The sequence below is a fragment of the Cupressus sempervirens genome, chromosome 7 (genome assembly GCF_028749045.1).
Source record: "Cupressus sempervirens isolate cs-2001-9-10 chromosome 7, ASM2874904v1, whole genome shotgun sequence".
Taxonomy (NCBI): Eukaryota; Viridiplantae; Streptophyta; class Pinopsida; order Cupressales; family Cupressaceae; genus Cupressus; species Cupressus sempervirens.
In genome coordinates, this window is record NC_143124.1 from 621,750,810 (window position 1) to 621,772,524 (window position 21,715).

Genomic DNA, 21,715 nt, shown 5'->3' on the forward strand with positions numbered 1-21,715 from the left:
ATCTAAGGACTAGAAAGATCATCAATTTTAGGTTGGGTATCCTCAAATTCCTTTTTTTCATTTAAGACATTCACAGTCTTAAACAAGGGTACCTTAGTACAAGGAGGACCTATTAATAATGGTTTGAATCCAAACCCCAAATTTGGAGGTCATCCTTTTGTAGTGATAGGTTCAATCATTCCTTGTTTTTGAGATCCAAGACCACTACATCCATCATAGTCTTATTTTCACATGTTAGTAAACCTAGGTGCATACTTGTTAGGAGCTATCAAAGTGGGTTCTTGTTCTTCTTTTGCTTTCTCAATACAAAAAGACGTATTCTCATAGACATTTTCTTCATATAGGTCACCTCCACTAATGAAATTGATAGAAGTGGCATTTTATGTACTCATCTCATAATGTTGTGGTTGCAATAGTTGTGATTTATCATAAGATTTGGGAGAATGTGGCAACTCCCTAATGTGGAATACTTGAGACATAAAGTATTCTCTACACTATTTGTCTTCATTCTTAAAATTTTCCTTGGCCTTACTAAGGAGTATATCAAGGTCCACATATTTAGAGAAATCAATAAGTTGTGCTTCATCATTTGTTGGGACTTGGTATGTAGTGGTATCTCTCAGATTAGCACAAAATTGGAAAGGATTTGGATCACTAGGGATGGTAATCTCCATATTGTTTTATGAAAATTTTAAGAACTAGTGGTATGTAGATGACATTTTTTCATAGAATGGAACCAAGGGAATTCTAGTATCATGTTGCAATTCATTTTGATATCTAGGACCTTGAGTAATGTATTCTTAGTAGTTAGACCAAATCTTATGGGTAATATGATACTACCCTTGGAGAAGCATTCCCATCACCATATGCATTTATTGTAATTATGCTAGAGGGATCCACATCTTCTTCAAAGTAACCCAAACCCTTGAAAAATTTAAGGGTATAAATGTTCAGTCCTACTCCTCCATCTATCAAGACAAGTTTGACCTTGACATTATGAATAAAGACTTTGAGCTGAAGGGGGGTCATTGTGGTTGGGTTTTTCCTTAGAAATATCTTAGCTGAAAAAGGTGACATGTTGTGATGTAGATAGGTTCCCAACCATGGCCTAGAATTGGGCAATGTCAATGTTATTTGGTACTATGGACTCTTTTAAAGCTTGGTCAAGGATCTTTTGATGTTGGGGGGATGCACACAACAAATCTAGGATGGATTTTTGTGTAGGGGTTTTTCCAAACTAGTCAAAAAGGATATAGTTTGAAGAACTAGGATCAATAGGTTTACTAGGGGCCAAAGGTCTAGTAGAGGTAGTAGGTCTAGCTAGGGCTCTAGGTAAGGTAATTCGAGTGAGGCAGGTGATGACAACACAATGAGGGTATTCATTTTTTAAGGTGAATGTGGATATAAGGAAGTCAAGCTCATTGAAATAGTTGGTGGTATGATCATATTTGGATGCTAGTAATGATAGATTAACTGTGATCACATGGTCATCAATAATGTCTTGTATTTTATGTTTTAGCTAGACACATGATGAGGCCTTATGTCGTCTGGTACTATTGTAATCATAGAAATTATTTTCATCCCACCAAGGGGATTTAGTTAATGGTTCATATTTGATCAAGGGTAACTACAAGAAATTATTACTAAGTTATTGTTGAAGCGCAGTGTCAAGGGGTATACCCAAGTGTGTGAATTTTCTTTCTTTGGTTCTACGACATCTTTAAGGTTTTTCCTATACGAAAGTATTAGTTTTCTATTGTTGAGGTGGTATTTGATTAGGAGTTTGTGAATTTGTATGGTTTGCACCTTTTAGAGTCAGTTGAGTTTGTGTTGTGCTAATTGTGCATGCATCCACAATGTCATCATTGGTTACATTCTTGTTTTTGGAGAAAAAATTTTCCTTGTCATTAGATGAGTTTTTGTTGGTGTTTCCCTTGTTTTTTTAAAGGATAGCCTTACGAATGATAGCACCTTCAATACTAGCCCCCTTATTCATCAACTTGGAAATCATTCTTGGACTTTTTGTCTTGACTTCATACATTAAGTTGGGGACTAGGTTTTCAATGCACAAATTAAATTATTTCTCTTAAGGAATATTTAGTGAGGATTGACTAATTGAATTTCTCTAGCATAATAATAATATGATGAATGGTTCTTTCATGTTCTATTTAGTTGAGCACAAATTAGAAAGTTTCACCTCATTTGTAATGTTGAAGGAAAAGTGAGAGATGAATTTGTTTGCTAATTCTAACCAAAAGTTTATGTTACTAGGAAGTTTGGAGTACCATTAAAGTGTGGGCCCACCTAGAGAATGAGGGAATAGTCTCATGAGATATGTGGGCTCATCACTGAGTTTAGTACAAGAGGTACATAATTCCCTAATGTGATCAAAGGGGTTTCCCTTTCCTCAATATTTTTCAAATCTAGGTGCCTCGAAATGTTTTGGGAATGGAGGCATATACAGACTTTTAGCAAAGGGATTAGGACATAAGTCCCTTTCTGTGTATATAGCCTATTTCTTCTAGACTCCCAATGCCTTAACTTGTTTGGATAGTTTTCTAAATTGTTGTCGTAACTCTTCATTAGGGTTTTGAATGATAGTCCTTTCTTCAAGTATTTTATTTCTATGAGTAGATCATTTGCTATGGTGAGAACTATGTCTACTTATTTTTGATATTTAGGTGTTTGAAGACTCAAGTGATGTGTCACTAGGTGGTGGAGATATGTTAGTACCTTGAAGACAAAAGGGTCCTTATTATGGTGCTTTTTGTGATATTTTTTGTGGTACCTATTTTGGTACTTGTTGTCGTATTGACCATGAGGATTGTACTATGGGTTGTTGTATCAATTGTTGTGGTTGTTGTTGTGCCATTTATTGTGGTTGTTGTTGAGATACCTCTATTTGTTGCATGTGAGACCACACATGCAACTATTGTTGTAGAAGTATCGATTGAGGTTATTGTGGAATATGTTGTTGTAATATGCATTGTTGATAGGTAATTTGTTTTTCTAGGCATCTTTGGTATTTCAAATATTTTTTAGTTGCTCTTTTGTTTAGAAAATGTGGCTTCTTATTTTTGTAATTGTTGATGGTATGTCATGTGTAGGTCAAGTGGGTTTACATTGGGTTGTGTATTAGGAACATTTGATCCTTGTAACACTTGAGGTTGTTGTTGTTGATGTTGATGTTGATGTTGATATGATGTATACATGTTAAGTGGATTTTGACTTGGTTATGCATTAGGGATATTAAATCCTTGTACCACTTGAGGTTGTTGTTGTCTTGGAAGCTAGTTATGTCCTTTAGAGGTGAACATCATGTTTACATCTTGATACTTTTGTGGGTTAGATGGTTCTCCTTGGGACATCATATTGAAAAGGAAATGGGATGTATTCCTTTGGGGAATGGGTGAAATGTTGATAAGACTCTTCCTTTGTATGTCAGTAAGAATTTTTGCAATTGATGTTTCACATGGTATACTCATAAGGGGCTCCATGAAATTTGATGTCATAATAGTTGGTAGAGTTAGGAGCAAGGGTGCACTTTGTTGGTTTTCCTCAAAAGGAGGTACGTGTGGCATCCCTAGAGTACAAGTCCTCTTAGGAAAATCTTATTGTTGTAGTATTTGATTGAGGTCAATTCTTAATTTCCTTTTGGGATATTTTGGAAGAGTCTTGTTGCAATTGATTGATGTAGGTTTGTCAAACAAGGGATTGATGTTAATGTATTCAAAAGTACTTTGGAGAATTTCAATGGTTGATTCTTAGTGAGAACTCATAGGTTTCATCATTGTGTTTGAAAATTCAAAAGGTTTTTTTCCCTTGTTTGATTCCAAATTAATCATGGGTTGTATGTTTACGAACATTGGGTTGTCTTGATATTTGGAATTAGGTCCTTCCAAATTTGGATTAAATTTGACAATTTCTTGGGCTACCAAAAGTTTAAAGTTCTTTTGAAAAGCCTTGTCTTGACAAGCCTTATCCATTTCTTCATTGGTGATACTATAATCCCTATCAAAATTATCACTTAGGTGTAAATTACCTTGTATGTTTGATGTGTTGAAGGTACTTGTGCTAGGTTTAGTGAATTTTAATGAGCAATTTTCTTCATCCTTAGGAGTTGTAGGTATAATTCCACATCTAGATGGTATAGGTATAAATATGTGTTCAAAATTAGGAATCAATCAAACCATTCCATGTGTAAGAGAAGTATTTAAAGGAAACCTCATAGTAGATGTGTTATTTAGAAGTTGGTTGCACCATTTCTTGATTGTTAGGATCTTGCAAATACATGCTTAATGGGTCCACAAGTAAAGGTTGTGATGCTTCAGTTTGGTCCTTGCCAATTTTTTTTTGGGATTTCTTTCTCTTCTTTTGTATTGGACAAGCTTTAGGTTGTTCTTTTGGTTGTGTTTGTACCTCAAAAAATAAGGTTTGATATAGTTATTATGGTCTCTGAGTTGATTGTGTCCTTGTAAGTGCATGCTTGATACCTAAGGATGTAGATGCAATGGAGGAAACTCGAAATGGAAACTCTACCTCCCAAGTGTACACCTAAAATACCAAATATTCTATAATGTACCAAGCATGCCCTTGGTGCACTTGGGGCTTTCAAGGTAAGCAGTTGGTAAGAAGAAGGTATGCAGTTAGTAAAAAGATGTGTTAGGGTGATGAATATGCAAAGTGTGAATGATCTAAGTTTTTTTAGGTGCTTTCTAAGGTTTTATGGATGCAATGAAAGCTATGAGAATGAAATTTATGGTTTTGGAACCTAAAATGAAATCCATAATTACCAAGTGCACTCTAAAACTACCAACTATGCCCCTGAAGTGTGTAGTTGGTTAAAAAGGGTAAAACTTGATAATCTGGAAGTAGGTATGCAAGATATGAGTATTTTTTGGATTTTTAAGGTTTAGGTATGTTATTAAATCTATGGAAGTTCCAAATCACTTAGGATTTTGATATGCAAGATGCAAATTTCCTAAGGAAATGATACACAAACAAAAATATGAATCATGTTTTGGGTTTTGACTAATGGGTATACAAATGACTCTATGGTATGTAAAATGAAGATTAGGGTTGGAATTTGGACTTGGGAATGATATTATAGGTTGATGTATAAAATTTTGATTATGAAAAGGAAGGTATACTAAGGTTGATAATGACATTTAGGATATGCAAAATGGAGATATGAGATCAAGAGGACAAGTTGATTGGTAGACAAGTTGATGTTGTTTGATAGTGGAAGAGATGCTAGGGTTTTGGACTATGGAAGATGAATGGGTTATGAAAATAGGGATAATCAAAATGAAATTTAGGGAGACTATGAATATGATAATGCTATGACAAGCGTGTATGCAAAATTTTGAACTTAGGATCAAATATTTGGAAAGTATTAGTTTAAGAGTTTGTCCTTGAGAGACAAAGAATAAAAAAAAATCAAGTTGATAAAAATGACAAGATCAAATCCCTCAAGACATAGATAGAGTTTGACCCAAGGAAATGATAAAAAAAGATCACAAAAGGACTAGTCAAGATCCATCATTTTTTAACAGGAGATACTCTAGGACTAATAATTTGTTCTAATTTTTGACTAAGTTTAAAGGTTTTGGGTTCAAAATGAGTTTTATGGGGATCAAAATTATGGTTATTCTAATTGGATATGCAATATGAAAAGATCCTAGGATGAAAAAAAAAGTTTGGGGTGCAAGATGATGTTTTGGATCATGTGTAGAATGGGGACCTCCACAAGCTTCCAGATGTAGTTTTAAGGTCCCAAAATGCAATCTAGAGGCCCAAAATGGTCTTGATGGTACCCAAGTATGCTATGAAAATACAAAGTGTGCCTATGGTCCACTTAGGGCCAGTTTGAGTGCTATTTTTAGTTTCATGGTGTAGTTGGGAGATTAGGTTTAATGTTTGTTAGACTCAGACTGGGTGATTGTCAGGTTGCTATACCAAAGAGCTAGATTGCTAGGGATGATATTAGAACTAGATTAAATATGAAAAATGAGGGTTATGACCTAAGGAATGAAGCCTAAAGTGCACAAAATGAAGGTTAGGAGATGCAAAATGTAGTTCAGGAAATGTTGGGAAAGGGGAACCTATCGAGGCACCTAGTGACACTCCTAAAGTTCCAAAATGCTATCTAGAAGTCTAAAATGGGTCTTTTGACAACCAAGTGTGCTCAGATAGAGCCAACTATACCCATGGTGTAGTTGGGGCTACATAGAGTGTAGTTGGTAGTTTGAAAGCATAGTTGGTAAAGTGATCTAAAACTAAGGCATTTTTGGGCTTAGTGATTTCCAAACTGTTGTTCCAAAGAGCCAAATCATAGAGGACAATGCTAAGATCAGAATAAAGGTTTTAAATGATGATTAGGACACATAGAATGAGGGTTAAAGTGCACAAGATGAAGGTTGGGTATGCAATAATGTAAGTGGGGAGATGCAAGATGCAGATTTAGGGTTGAAATGAAAAGACTAAGGGATGCAAAATGAACCCTAAGGAATGCAATATGAGAGATGAGCGATGAAAAATGAGGACTAACAAGATGCAAAGTGAGGTCTAGAGGTGCAAGCATGAAGCTAAAAGAATTATAAGTGTGATGATATGTTATGCAAAGATGGAATCTAATTCATGCCAAGCACTCTTAAGGTTACAAGTTGCCATGTTTTCCAAGTTTCAAGTGTTTGGACAAAGTTTGCAATTTTTTGAAAAGAGGTGTAGCATTTTGATAATGTTTGATAGTATTTAAAGTTCACATGTGTGTTGGTGTAAATTTGAAAATTTTTCTTTATCTTGATTAATCTTATTCACACACACAAGATACCATAAAAAAGAATAGTTGTTGTTAAAGTGAAAAGACACACCACAACCTAGGGTTTAAGACTATATCCATTGAATTCCCACTTGAACAAAGTTTAGTCATGCTTATCTAGAGCAAAAAGCCCAGGATCTTGGCACCATAAGCTCCCCATTATAGTGAACTTACTTCTTAGAGCTACCAATATCTAAATCCTAAGGTTTATCACTTCCCAAGGTACTATTGCCTCTACTAAGGACCACAAGTATGTGGGATGTCTTCATAGGCCTGGGTGACCCCTTGAGCCAGCGGATAGAAAGATTTTTGGCCTCTAAAACAAGGTATTTAGTGTAGTCATTCTATTTGGAAAGTGAATGATAAACTTCCTTAGAAGGTCTCCCAACCCTAAGAACTAGGGTTTGATGCACCACAAGGTTACTGGAGGAGAGATATCATGCAACAATATTATCAACATAACATTAACTGTATCAAGTTTGTTATAGTAGCTAGAATGTTGACCTGGCTTTGGCCTATTACCACTTTGAGTTTTTCCCTTAAGGCTCACCAAGTGGTGAGTCTTGGATCCAAGGCAAGCCTCTCTAAAGAAGTTACATGGATTTCTTTTGCACCCAAGATCCATGAATGGCAAGGGGAGAGGATACATCCATGTAACTACTAGTGTTCTAAATAATGCATGGACACTAGATAGAAAATAAAAGTTATTTTTAGTGCACTAAATGAAGTGTTATCTAATCTAAGAAATTGACACAATGTTTAGACAAGCACACGGGTCTTCAACAACATCCTACAAACAAAAATTAGTAGTTTTTAATCGATCCATATTTTCCCAATGATTTCCACGTGATGAAAATAGATCACCAATAACACAAGAACAACTAATCTAGGTCTGATAATGAAATTGAAACCCTAGATGTAGATTTTTATCAAAATAGGTGCTTTATGTACCTACTATGCTTTAACAGAGCAGACTATGCCCCAAAAGGCTAGAAAGGCTTAGGAAGCCACCAAGTGTACTCAAATAGTGTAGAGTATGGCCATGGTGCACTTGGGGCTTTGAAGGGCCTAGTTGGGAGGGTGGATGCAAATTATGGAGAAATGGGGTGAGCACAATACCCAAAAATTAAAATTTTGAAACTTACTCAACCAAGTGTGCTAGGATAGTATAGAGTGCACCTATGGTTCACTTAGGGCCAAGAAAGGTGCACTTGGTAGTTTTGGAGCATAGTTGGTCAAACATGAACAACATATAGGGGTTATGATAACACCTAGGCCCCTAAAACAACTTCCTAAAGGTCCCAAGTGAACCCTAATATAGTAGAGTGCATCCAAGGACACCAAGCTACCAAAATGCATAAATGAAAGCTTAAAATCATGTTACTAGGCCCCCTAATTGGACTAGGTGCAATAGGAGGGAAAAAATAAGCATTGTACCCCTCCAAATGAGCTCTTTCCTTGCACCTACAAGCATAAAAACAAAAAACCCAAGTTAGTTAAGCATGATCTTCATATCAGGTTTACTAATTGTAGGACCCAAAAATAGGTTAATATCTAGCTTAGTGTGAGAAATTTCAAAACTCAATAAAAATACACTAAAAACCATCTAGTCTACCATGAAAGCCAACTAAAACAAAGAACAAAACATAAAGTAAAAACTCCTTGTTTAGTTGTAGCTTGCATGTCCTTATTTCTTCTCCATATGATGTTGCTCCTATTGCCTATATTACACATAATTGAAAGAAAAATCCTATGATGGGATGATGTTATTGAGATTACTAGAAGAGTGATTTGAAGCCTAAGGAATTCTAAAAGATTAAGGACCAAGGACCAAGGGCTTAGGGACCGGAAATGGGAGAAAGAAGGATCAATTTATAGACAACATGCAAGAGGAGAGGATTGACTAAGAGGATGGACACTTGTCAATGTAAATGCACAACTTGGCATGATATTCCTTACAACATCCATGATGCATATGAAACAAGATGCCAAATGTGAGATTCCATGATGCGTGAAAGTCAACATGCCTAAAAGTGGAAGAGAATCTATGATGTGTATATGACACCTCAAAGCCACTTGTAGAATTCTATGACACATGGAATTCAACATGGCAAAAAGTGGAGGATCTATGACACATCATGTGACACCTCAAAGCCACTTATAGCCAAGAATCTCTAATAATGGGGGCTTATTATAGATATATGTAAGAATAAAATATATGGATTATGCCATATTTTAGCCAAATATAAGGATAGAATCCATGACATAAGATGTCCATGTGGAATGATTATGTGGAATATTTGAATTAAAAATCAATATATCTGCACAAATGAAAATTAGTAAAATGCAAATTAAAGGTGGAAAATAAAACTTATGAAATTGTGAATTCCCATATTTTTTGAAGATGAATCAATTAATGAATGAATATCAATTAATTGTGAATGTTAGTTAGGAGGAATAATGATTAGTGATGTGAGATGAAAAATGATTGAGACAACATAGGATTAGATTATGGGTTATCTAATCCTATAGGGTAAATTATTAAATGATTGGCCAATTTGATAAAATAAATGTGATAATATCCTTTTATGAAATGTGACAATTATGCAGATCGACTAGGATGATGATGGGTAGATCAAAGCCATTATCAAATTTAATGAATGATTAAGATTGATAACATGCCAAGGAAACATGACATGGATTAAGAATATGTAACATTTAATGTACATTGTAAATGCTACAAGATCAAAACTGATTGATAAGTTTGATCATAATAACATCGACAGACATTGTCAATGATATTAGAAAGGTTTGGTAGTGCCATAATCTGATAGTGAGGGACTCAACAATGTGAATGATTGGATGATAAGAATGATAGATTGACCTAGAAATAAGAGAAATGATAGTACTAAGGTCATATTTGATGGGTTTGATAATATTTGATAGGTTTCCAAGGCACTGTGATACATGACAATGCCTAGGGTTTGATAGATGATGATTGATTTAAGGATATATGACATGTTTTAGATTGATTATGGTTGATTTGGAATGATTTTTGGTTAATTTGGGGTGATTCCATATTGATTAGGGTTATTCTAGTTTGATTTGGATGATTCTGGGTTGATTTGGGGTGATTCCGAGTTGATTTGGATGATTCTGGGTTAATTCTGGAAAGTTTGGATAAAAATGGGAATAAGTTTTGGAGTGATTTGTAAATGATTTGAAAGGGGATATGAATGATGAATAATATTTTTGAGATAATATCAAATGACAATCAAGTTGGCCAAAAGATTAGAATTAGTAAAATAAGAAAATGAGATGAGTTAGTGTGAAAAGTGACTAAACTATAGACATGAACCATTTTTTAGCGTCTACACCTAGTTCTCTTGAAAGAATCCTGATAGCTTAAGAGGATCAGATGATGGAGATGGAGGAACACATGTTGAGAAAAATCATTGAGAACCAGATGATTTAAATCTAGATCATATTGCAATAACTTGAATGAGCAAGAGCATAGTTAAGTAAATAACTGACAAAATGGAAAGTGATAGAAATACAGTGAAATGACACTTTATACTAGGAAATAGACACAAAAGAACTACTTTACAATGGAAATACTTGTGATAATAGGATAGAAATAATGTAATTATTGGAGAAGAACAATACCCTAGGAAAAGAGGTAGAAGAACTTAATATAGAACATGAAACTCAATTAGTATTACTATGTGAAGTAATAGAGAAAAATAAGAAAGTTGAAGAAGAAAAAGTCATGGTTGAAGAAGACAAAATAAAAATGGCAACTAGACTTGAAGAGAGATCATTCAAGTAAAAAATCTTAGAAATAATCAGTTGGATATGATAAATATATTTTTAGTTGCTACTTAGGAAGAAAACATAAAGGACTTGGAGATCACAAACCTAAGGTCACAAAATGAGTAGTTGATAAGTGAGTTAAGGCATGAAAAGGAACTTATGGAAAGAATGAGAAAACCAAGTGAGGATATCAAATACTTTGAAGAACTAATGAGATCACTTAGATCGAAAAAAGACACCTCTGTATTGGGATACAACAACCATTTTTCATCTACCAAAGAAGGAGAATCATCAAAGAGTGGAGAGAAAAGAAATGATAAACATAAAGGAAAATCTACATGTTTTCATTGTGGGAAAATTGAACGCACGACAAATATTTGCAAAAGAAAGAATGGTATACAAAATCCTAAACCTAAGTCTATTGGGAATTTTTCTAAATGTGAGAAGATAGGACATCGAGCATATGGATGTAGATCAAATAAAAATGATTAATTCACTACATTTAAGGGACATTTCTATAACTATTAGAAAAATGGGCATAGAGCTCATAAGTTCATATTCAAGACAAAATCCAACTAGACACCTAAGAAAGAAACACATGCACAAACCTAAGGTCACAAAATGAGAAATTGATAAGTAAGTTAAGGCATGAAAATGAACTTATGGAAGGAATGAGAAAACCAAGTGAGGCTATCAAATAGTTTGAACAAATGATGAGATCACCTAGATCAACAAAATACATCCCTATATTGAGATACAATAATAACTTTTCATCTAATGAAGAAGTAGAATTATGAAAGAGTGGAGAGAAAAGAAATGGTAAACATAAAGGAAAATCTACATTTTTTTATTATGAGAAAATTGAACACACAATAAATATTTGCAAAAGCAAGAATGGTATGCAAAATCCTAAACCTAAGTCTATTGGGAATTTTTCTATATTCAAGAATATAGGACATCAAGCACATGAATTTATGTCAAAGAAAAATGATTCATTCACTATATTTAAGGGAAGTTTCTATAACTATTAGAAATATGGACATAGAGCTCATGAGTGTAGATTCAAGGTAAAATCCAACTAGACTCCTGAGAAAGAAACACATGCACCAAGAAAAGGAAATTCCTACAATTGGGATTACAATGCATGGTATAGTTGTCGTTATTGTGGAGAGTATGGACACATTCTAGAGAATTTCATCAAGATACATTTTAGAGGAAATTACAAGAAGTGGCTGAATGGAGAAATAATATGTTTTAGTTGTCTCAAAGTTGGACATCTTAGTAAAAATTGTAGAACCAGAGAACTAGCACCAAGATATGGAAATTAAAAAGTTGAGGGAAAGAAAACATGGATAGAGATAGTGAAAGCTAGAAGCAGTAGAGAAAACAAATGAGAGATCACTCAATCTAATGTATCAGATGATCACATCACATCTAACTAAATAAAGAAGGTATGTAAGAATTGTATATTCAATGATATATTTTACATCAGGTCCTAACATAGATGTGCTAAAATTTCATATCCACATAAGTTAAGATGCATTAAAGAAAAGATCCATAAAAGGAAAAGTAAAAAGGAATCATTTTCTAAATAAATTATTGAGCATTAGTGGTACATTCTATATTGACCGAGCTTTATAGTTTAGACCAAGTGATTAAAAGAGTTGATATATTGACTAAATGAATTAGTGTTGGCCTAAGTAAGGTAACCTTGATTGAGAAAGTATGGAGATTGAGCTAGTTGTTAGACACCAACAAAGTACAAGAGCATTTATTGCATACCTTAAATGAAGATCTGAAGGTATTTATCAAATTTGAGCATACATTTTTATTCACCAAGCAATTTTAGAGCTCACAAGTTATTTAAAGTTGATTAAGGCAATTTTAGTGATGAAGCAAGAAAATCATACTGGAGCATTTACAGATTTGTTAACATTTGTAAGTGATACTTTTTGGTGTTGAGTAAATTGTCTTTAGAATATATCATAGAAAATTTTATTTCTCAAAACCCTAGTTCATATGACATGATCAAGTGAAATGTTGAAGGATAGCAACACTCAAATTGTGAGGAATGACTAGTGTCCTCCACCAAACTTTAGGGGTAGTGTAATTACTGAGAAGATTGAAGATGATATTGGCACCATGTTGTTAATTCCAACTAGAGTTTTAACTATTCATGATGGAAGGTCCTTCTAATTATACAAAGTAGGAGAGATTGGAGATTGTGAAATAAGGGTAGCTTATGAGAAGCTATGCAAAAATGGAGTCTTGAAAGATGAGAACATAATAGTTGCTAAGAAAGGGCTTACCTATGCCCTAGGGTTCCTAAAGGTTTTTAAGATAGAATGGATAAAAGGTGTGCTCAATCATATCCACGAAATGAAGATATGGTTAGAGGGTGGACCAATCAAAATCAACAAGGCCATAATATAGTGAGTAACCGGTTACCCTACCTTGGATCAACCTAAAAGCTTAAGAAGCACTTCAAAGAATGAAATTGAAAAGCTAACCAAAGAAAAGTGGAATGGTAGAGGGATGTCAATTGATGGGATAGAAGATCCTATAATTGAATTCATAGTTCACATGATTCTATATAGGTTTTATCAATCCAACTGACTAAACAACATGCCATGCATTGTAGTAGATTTGGAATAAAAAATTATCAAAAAGGATCATACTTATGACCTTGCCAAGCTGCAGCTACAATAACTATTAGAGAACTAAGAAGCAATTAGGAAAGAAAAGAATACATCATGTTAGTTTGGATCTTTTCTAGTGTGTATATGTTTCTATGTACATAACTTATTTCCTATGATTGGAATAGTAGCATGGGATAGGAACCAACCTTCTACTGAGTAGTTAAACGATTTAATGAATAGGTTGGGAAATTTTTTTGAAGCCATAATGTATAACTATTTTGAGAAGTTCAAAATTAAAATGAGAAACACAATGAGAATAGCTAAATTAGTCATTGAAAGTATTATGATGAGATATTTTTTTAGCAGACATAGATTTTGTACATGCTTGGGAAATAATAGTAAGGATTTCATGGTTAAGGCTTATGCCTTATGAAGCTAATTTTGATAAGGTTTCAATAGTAGTGACTACACTTTTAATTGAAGAAAAAGATGTTAATGTTGAACAATCTGGCACATATAAAACAATAATAGAAGAATTAAATGGAGAATCTAGCATGCCTAAAGCTGAGAAGAAAAGAAAGAGAAATAGTCTTGAAGAAGGGGAAGGATCAGAATAACCTGCCAAGGCCAATGAAGGATAAGGAAAAGAATTGGTTTTTGCTAAGCCCAAGCCAACAAAGCAGAGAAAAGTAGCAATTGTTGATCCTAAGATAAAAGCTGATCTTAGAAGAGATATGTAGAAGGTTTGCACACCTCAAAAGCCAAAAGTTAAGATCATAACAAGATCTAAGAAAACTCAACCCCCAAAAGTGAAAAGTAAAGGAAGTTCATCAAAGAAGGGACTGACCAGCTCACCACAGAAGAATATACAAGAAAAACTGATGATAAAACTAACTATTGCATAGGAGCAAGAAGATGATGAAGAGACCAAGTTTGATGAACCAAAAAAAATGCAAATTATAAAGAGACTCCCTCCGACGACTATGGATCAAGTATGTGAAAAGATTAGAGAATCAGGAAATTTTGTAGGATTCAAAGACATTATTTATTATTATTTTAATAATGATGATCAAGTTAAACTTAGGGAAGGTATGATTGATATGATGATTAAATTTAGATGAACACCCTTGGAATTGGGAGATGGATTCCTAGTAGGCTTGTACAAATGGATAGATGCCAAATGGATATAGGCACTATCCACAAAAAAACAAATAAGAGAGACTACATTGGCACAAGCTATACTAGATTTAGGGAAGCATATATGTGTATATCCCTTAAACATTTTGAGAAGGAATTTATGCCAAGAGATAGGGCACACAGTGATTTGAAGAATAAATATAATAGATACCAAGATCAAGTGAGAAGGGCAAACAATTTCAACTATCACTACCCAATGATATAACCCCTAGATATCAGGTTTTGACTCAATCAAAGTAATTGGGTGATGAGCTAGTCAGTCTAGATGAGGTCATTACATTACCCATGTATGACTTGAACAACTTGACACTAGAGAATATGTAAGGACTACAAACCTTATTGAGGCACAAGGAAAAAGAAGAATAACTAAGGAGAGAGCATAAAAAGAAACATGTATTACACATTGCTAGAGATATTTTTGTGAATTCATTCAGCATAACTAACTTAGATAGTCAAAATCCAATTTTGGATCAACTATCATATATAGTTGATAAAGTTTAGGAAGAGGATATATAGACTAACTACAAATTGATGAAATGGTCTAAAAGAAGATTTGAAAATAAAGTTTTGGAAAAATTCTATCATGAAATTGTAAATAGATAGGAAGAGCTTTCCAAATTAGTTGCATAGTTAGAAATAATTTTGAAGATCATTCATTCATTATACATGAAGTTTTGTGATAAGGTTTTTACATTGAAGAATCAACTTTCCATTAATTTATCAAATTCTGATATGAGGGCAAGTGCTATTTCATTGGGCAAGAATGTAAGTTCAGGTTCACTCTCATATAATAAGTTGACAACTAGTGAGAAAAGGTTGGTCAAGCTCATGGCTAGAAATAACGAGATCATAAATAAGTTGATCTTAATTGAATTTCATTTTCTACCCCATTTGGAAATAATATAGAAAGAAGTGTCTATTGCACAAAATATTTTGAAAAAGGAAACACATTTTGCAAATATTGAAGGACTAATTGATCTAGCTATTGAGCTATAAATTTAATTTCAAGTTTTGGAGAAAATAAGGGAATATTGAATAAAGGCTATGTAGATATTCTGGCAAGCCATACAATTTTTTTGATAAGGATCACCTAACCCTAATAGCCCCAAGCCATCAATGACAAAAATAAGGGAAAAAATAACAAGAAAAAGGGGGAAATATATTAGAGAGATGAAAATAAGGAGGAAATAGAAATGGGAATAGAAATAAATAAAAGCATAAGTCAAAGACATCAGATGTTACAACATCTAGATTTTATAGATTAAGAGTATAATCTCAGGGGGAGTATTTTTGAATGTAAGACTATGCATGATAAAGTGTTTTTGCCACTAATGTCAAAGGGGGAGATTGTTTTTATCTAAGCTTATTTTGTCTATTAGTGTCCAAACACTTGGTCATTTACTAGGAAAGGATGAATAGTCACTGTAACTGAGTCATCTAGTAAAGGCTAAGCATGTATAAGGGCTATTTTATTTTGCATTACATGACAAACAAGTTAATGATTTTTGAGCACACCATTTGAGACTGAGTGTATATGTAAGGCAATTTATTTTAGTAGAGATAGAGAGAATTAAAAAGATAGTTTTTCCAAGAAAACAAAGAAGCATATGTACATATAAGTTGAGTGCCAGTATGAATGTCAACGATGACCAAGTGTCAGCACATTCAAATACCAAGTAGTTTAGTTTTGTCATATGAGTTTGTAATTGCATAAACAACAATGCAAAAAAAAAATTCTAACTTCTATATGATATTTAATGTTTGTAGAGAATGTTAAGATGGAGATTACACATCATTAAATAAGGTAATGATCTCTAGGAATGTAGATCAACCAATTAGAAGATTTAGATATAAACGACAAAAAATGATGAATTGTAAACCATTGATTGAGATCTAGAACTTTCATAGAACATCTATTTAAGGAGGATTCTAACTATAGAATCTGTGAGAGAATACAAGAGAGTGTGTGATGTGAAGACAAGAATGTGCAAGTGAAGAAGAAAACAAGAAAATAAAAGAGCAACAATGCTAAGTCTAGAATCAAATTCGACAAGGGAAATCAAAGTAGTAAAGGAGTGAAATGAGATATCAAATTGAGAAATCAGATAAGACATTGTATAAAAGAGACCCAAAATCAACTTGTAGAGAAAACCAAGGGTCATGTACTGAATTAATTTTGAATAAGGGAAAATCACTTAACCAAGTGATCCTAACAAGTCTATATAAATCTCCTAACAGAGTCCTTACTTAATTATAAGTGTGAAATCCTTTAAGAGCGTAGGACCTAACAGTCTTGAATCTTTTAAGAGGGTAGACCCCTCACAGGTTAGATAATTTATTATGATCAAATATTCTAACCCTAATTGGGTTAACTTTATTCATGTAACAATAAAGATTTGTGGGTTTCATCCCCACTCCAATTTTACCTTCACATTGAAGTATTTATGGGTAACCAAATCATTTGTATTATGAGTTGAATATTTCATTTGATGTATTTCATTTACTATTCAACATTACATTTTTACTGTTATATCTAAGATATGAGATGAATTAGGTGTGAATTCAATAATTTGGTTTTATAAGTTTAAGTTTAAGATCCTGATTCACCTCACCCTTCCTCCCCCCCACCCCCCTTTCAGTATCTTATTTCGAGTAATCCTTACAACACATTATACATCACATTTGAGAAAGCATAACAATACTTATAAGGAAAATGCAAGAATACAAGAAAAAAAAAGTATGGATGAATGATTCAAAATAATGATGACACAAATGCATAATATTAATAGTTTCTATAAGTGACAAACCATTCATATCAGAACATCTGCATGCACTAGAGCCAATTAGGATTAAACTTTCCTTTTTATCTAGGTGGACATTTAAATTTCTTTTATTTTCCTAGATAACTAAATCACAAATTGAAACAAAGTGTTCAATCACTTTACCAATGCATCTTTTGTTGATAGATCTATGATAGGCCATGATTACCTTTAAAAAATTATTACATTTCTCATCTAACATCTCAAGATCTTGTAATTGTTCCTCTCTAAAAGTATCCTTATTAAGTATACCCTTGAATGAAACTCTGAAAGAATGAATTTCAATCTCTAAAGGCACAACCATATCTATTACATAAGATAGATTATAAGGTGATGTCCTAGTTTCCATATGGATACTTGTTCTATAAGACCATAAAGCATAGGATAATTGCATATGTCAATCCTCCACATCCTTATTGACGATATTTTAAAGAATTTTCTTAACAACCTTATTATTGTTGATTGATGGAAGTATTAATAGAAAAACAAGATACTAGGCGGGTTGGGGGTGAATCAGAATCTTAAACACTTTTTCATTTCAACTATTTAGTCACACATTCACCAGTTTTCTTATGCATGCAAAACTTGTAAAAGTAAATGTGTTCTAACATGTAGATACATGCATGAAAATAAACACATAACACAATAATTGGTTACCCAAAAACCCTCTAAGGTGAAGATAAAATAGGGGTGGGGATGATGCCCACAAATATTCATTACTGCAGTAATAAAGTTAACATGTTAGGGTTATCATGTTTGACCATAATATATGATCTACCCTATGAGTGGTCTACCCTATTAAATGTTTTTGAGACTATTATATCTTACCTTGATTTAACACTTACAATAAAGTAAGGACTCTATTAGAATATTTACATAGATCTGTTAAGACCACTCTATTAAGAGATTAACCCTAATTCAAGTTGATTAGAATTGATTCAATACTTGAATCTCAATTTTTTTCATAAGCTGATTTTGAGTCTTCTCTTTGTGAATTGATCCTATCTCTAATCTAATAAAGCTTTTCTTCTCCTTGACTGCACTAATTAGATCACTTGTTCTTTTATGAACTAACATAACACTTCTACTTGACTTCTAATCTAATCTTAATCCTTCACTTCATCATTCTCATATTAGTCCTCTCTTCATATTTTCTATCACATTATAGCTCATCTATATATTTTTCTCATATATCTAATCTAGGTTAAAACCTTCTCTATTTAAAGAGTTCCATAAAGAGTTTTCTAGATGCTTCCTTATTTTGCCTCTTCATCTGAGTCATTGATCACAAAACATAGGGATCTATGATCCACATCATAAAACATGTAATCTCTTATGTAACAACCTCTAAAAATATTAAATATTCCTTCCATGTTGGCTTGAAAATGGTTAACCTCAAAGTTTGTATCATTTCTAACTTGTATGTAAACTATGCATTATTTAGCACTTACTATCTCTAATGCTTAGCATGATGCCTATATTGTACTCAACACCTATATGATTGAACTGCTCATTATTGAACTTGTCTTGTATAGAAAATACTCAGCAATCACATACTTCCTCAACTCCTATAGAGCTTGGTACGTACATATTTATGTACATGACTTAGCCTATATAGAGTATCTCAATTGTAGTGATGACCATATAACTCTACCTACTAAATGACTAAGTGTTTGAAACTAATAGAAAATAATAGTTAGAGATACTAACAATATCCCCCTTTGGCATTAGTGGAAAAAACACTTTGTCATGATTACATCATTAGAATACAAATATGAGTACTCCCCCTAAGTCTTATGACTCAAAACTATGACTTATGCCAAATGAAAAATGAATAAATAATATATAAACGAATACTTATACACATGACTCAAAGGTAGTAAAATATCATAGTGTCATACCTTGTTTTCCCATTGAACTCTAAACTTCATTGCCGATTCATTTGTCAATTCCTCTTTTATTAACTTCTCTACATGAGAATCATTCCCCCTTATTTTTGACACTTATGTCATGAATACTAGGGTTGAATGGGTGAAAGAAAATTATATTTATCAATGAATGTTTGGTGAAATTGGGTGATGGAAAGTGCATGATCCCAAGTGGTTCTTGTTGCCTCCAAGATGTGATTCCACAACTGTAATCACCCTGCTAAATCAATTAAGCTATCAACCATTGAAAGATTGTGATCTTCTTTGATAAGATCTTGTTTTGATTGCATTTCCCTTTGCATGACCTCCAAATAAGGTATCAACATTGCTTGAATAGAGGTAAGTTTTGATCTCATGTTGTTGTTAGCTTCTTGAATCTCAGCTAATTTTCCTTGAGCATTCAATAACTTATTGTAGTGTTCAATACTAGATTCCACTGCTTGTGAAATAATGTTGTTGGATCTCTACATCTTATCTTGAATCTATCAAATTTGTGCCTAAATTTCACTCATAAATCTGGGCACATCTGACAAAATATTGTTCCCTTTTTATAAATGTGGTCATATTTTATACATGTTCTTGTAACTAAACTTTTTTCTCGATAATCATTATGAAAACTTTATGTACAACCTTATGCTCAAATTTTCTTGTTGACCAATCCATTAACTTCTCATTAGATTAAATATCACCAACATTTATTTATTCAACAATATTTACAAGTTGGGAAATAATTGGGGCCTCACCATAAATTTTTGAATATCAACATCTTCAACAAAAATGTTTTTAACATCATATACCACCTTCTTCTATTTATGTTCTCTTCTTAGCTCTTCTTGTTTCTTCTTCTTCGCCAAAATTTCTTGTAACAAAATTATCTGCTCCAATGTAAGATTTTCTATATCTAATCGTGGCATTTCAATTACTTCATCTAGACTAACTTCAATATTTGGTGAGGTGTCTTTTATTGATTTACCTTTGTTGGGTAAAGGAGTATTTTTGCTTAGCACTACTTTGGGAGTTGGTGAGGGTGTTTCACCACTCGATCATGTTGGTGCATTGGTACTCAAGACAAAAATAATTGCGCTAATCTTGGCTTTACTCACTTCTTTATTTTCCTTAATGTGAGGTGCTGTCATAGTTTGACTTTCTATGCTTGTGTCCTTTATCTCTATCTCTAACTCTTTAACTATCTCCATGAGCCTTGATTTCTTGGCCTATAGAGTATTAGGGGTATCATTATGTACTAGTGACATGTTACCTTGAAAACTCATCACACCCAAAATTTCTCCACTACTATGATCATCTTCAATGTTCACCATCTCAATTCCTTTCTTTGTATCTGTTGCCTTGGTGGATAACCCAAAAAAGATTTTCCAAAGAAATTCATCTTGATGTGCTACAACTTCAATTTTATTTTATAATATCATAAAAATTCTATACTTAGGAACAAATCTATTCTTTTATTTCTCCAAAAAAAGCCTTCTAATCTTGAGATAGATTAGGAATAACTTTGAGTAAAGTGTCAATTTTTATCTTTTTCTCTTATACTTCTTCCTGCTACCACCTTTTCTCTTGTCTATCTTACAAATTTTTGGGTATCTTCTTCTCAACTTCATTTGGAGATAACTTATGATTTGTAATAATATCTATCATAGCCTCCTCAACTTTGGCTCTATCAGTATTATCCAATATGTCATAGTTCACAAATCTAAAACTGGATAATCTTAAAGATCTTCTAAGATCTACACATACCTCATCAATAGATTTTTTTCACCCTATGGGTGGTCCTTTGTGTTGGAGTTTAAAACTATTTAACAACAAAATGCTCAATATCAAAGTGGTAATACTCACACAACCAAAGGATCATCTACTTCTTGTTAACAATTACATGTGCAAAACACTTGGACCCAACATCAACAAAACCAAAGATTGTTTTCTACTCTTTAGGCTCTGCAAAATCAAGGTGGGTATACTTAGGGATGATTCAAATACTAACTGATGTATGAGAATTATATTAGTTTCATTCTAATTCTCATCTTTTATCTTCTAACACATACATAGTTCATCCAATTCTTTAATATTTTTAGGTTTATATACATCCCTCATGAGCAGATCTGGTCATAATTCTCCTAGGGTTCATAAATGTTTCTAGAAGTAGTGACTACCCAAGACTTAGAAACTAAGTATAAATGAGTGGTGATCAGTATTTATAATTTTTAATAAAATAGGATAAAAATGAATTTTATTTTATAATTGATTTGACATGGAGAACTCATTTCTGACTTATGTGACTAGTGCCTTATCCATTTGGCAATAGATTGACTATTGGCACAAGATCTAATTCAAGTAACTTGTAAATGAATCCATCAATTGTAATCACCCATTCCCATTCTTATGAATTATCCATCTCATAAACTCACAAACTCTACTAATCTACTGAAGCATTTGCTTAATCCTTTGAATTAAAAGCAACAACAGAACTAGTATACAACCCATCCA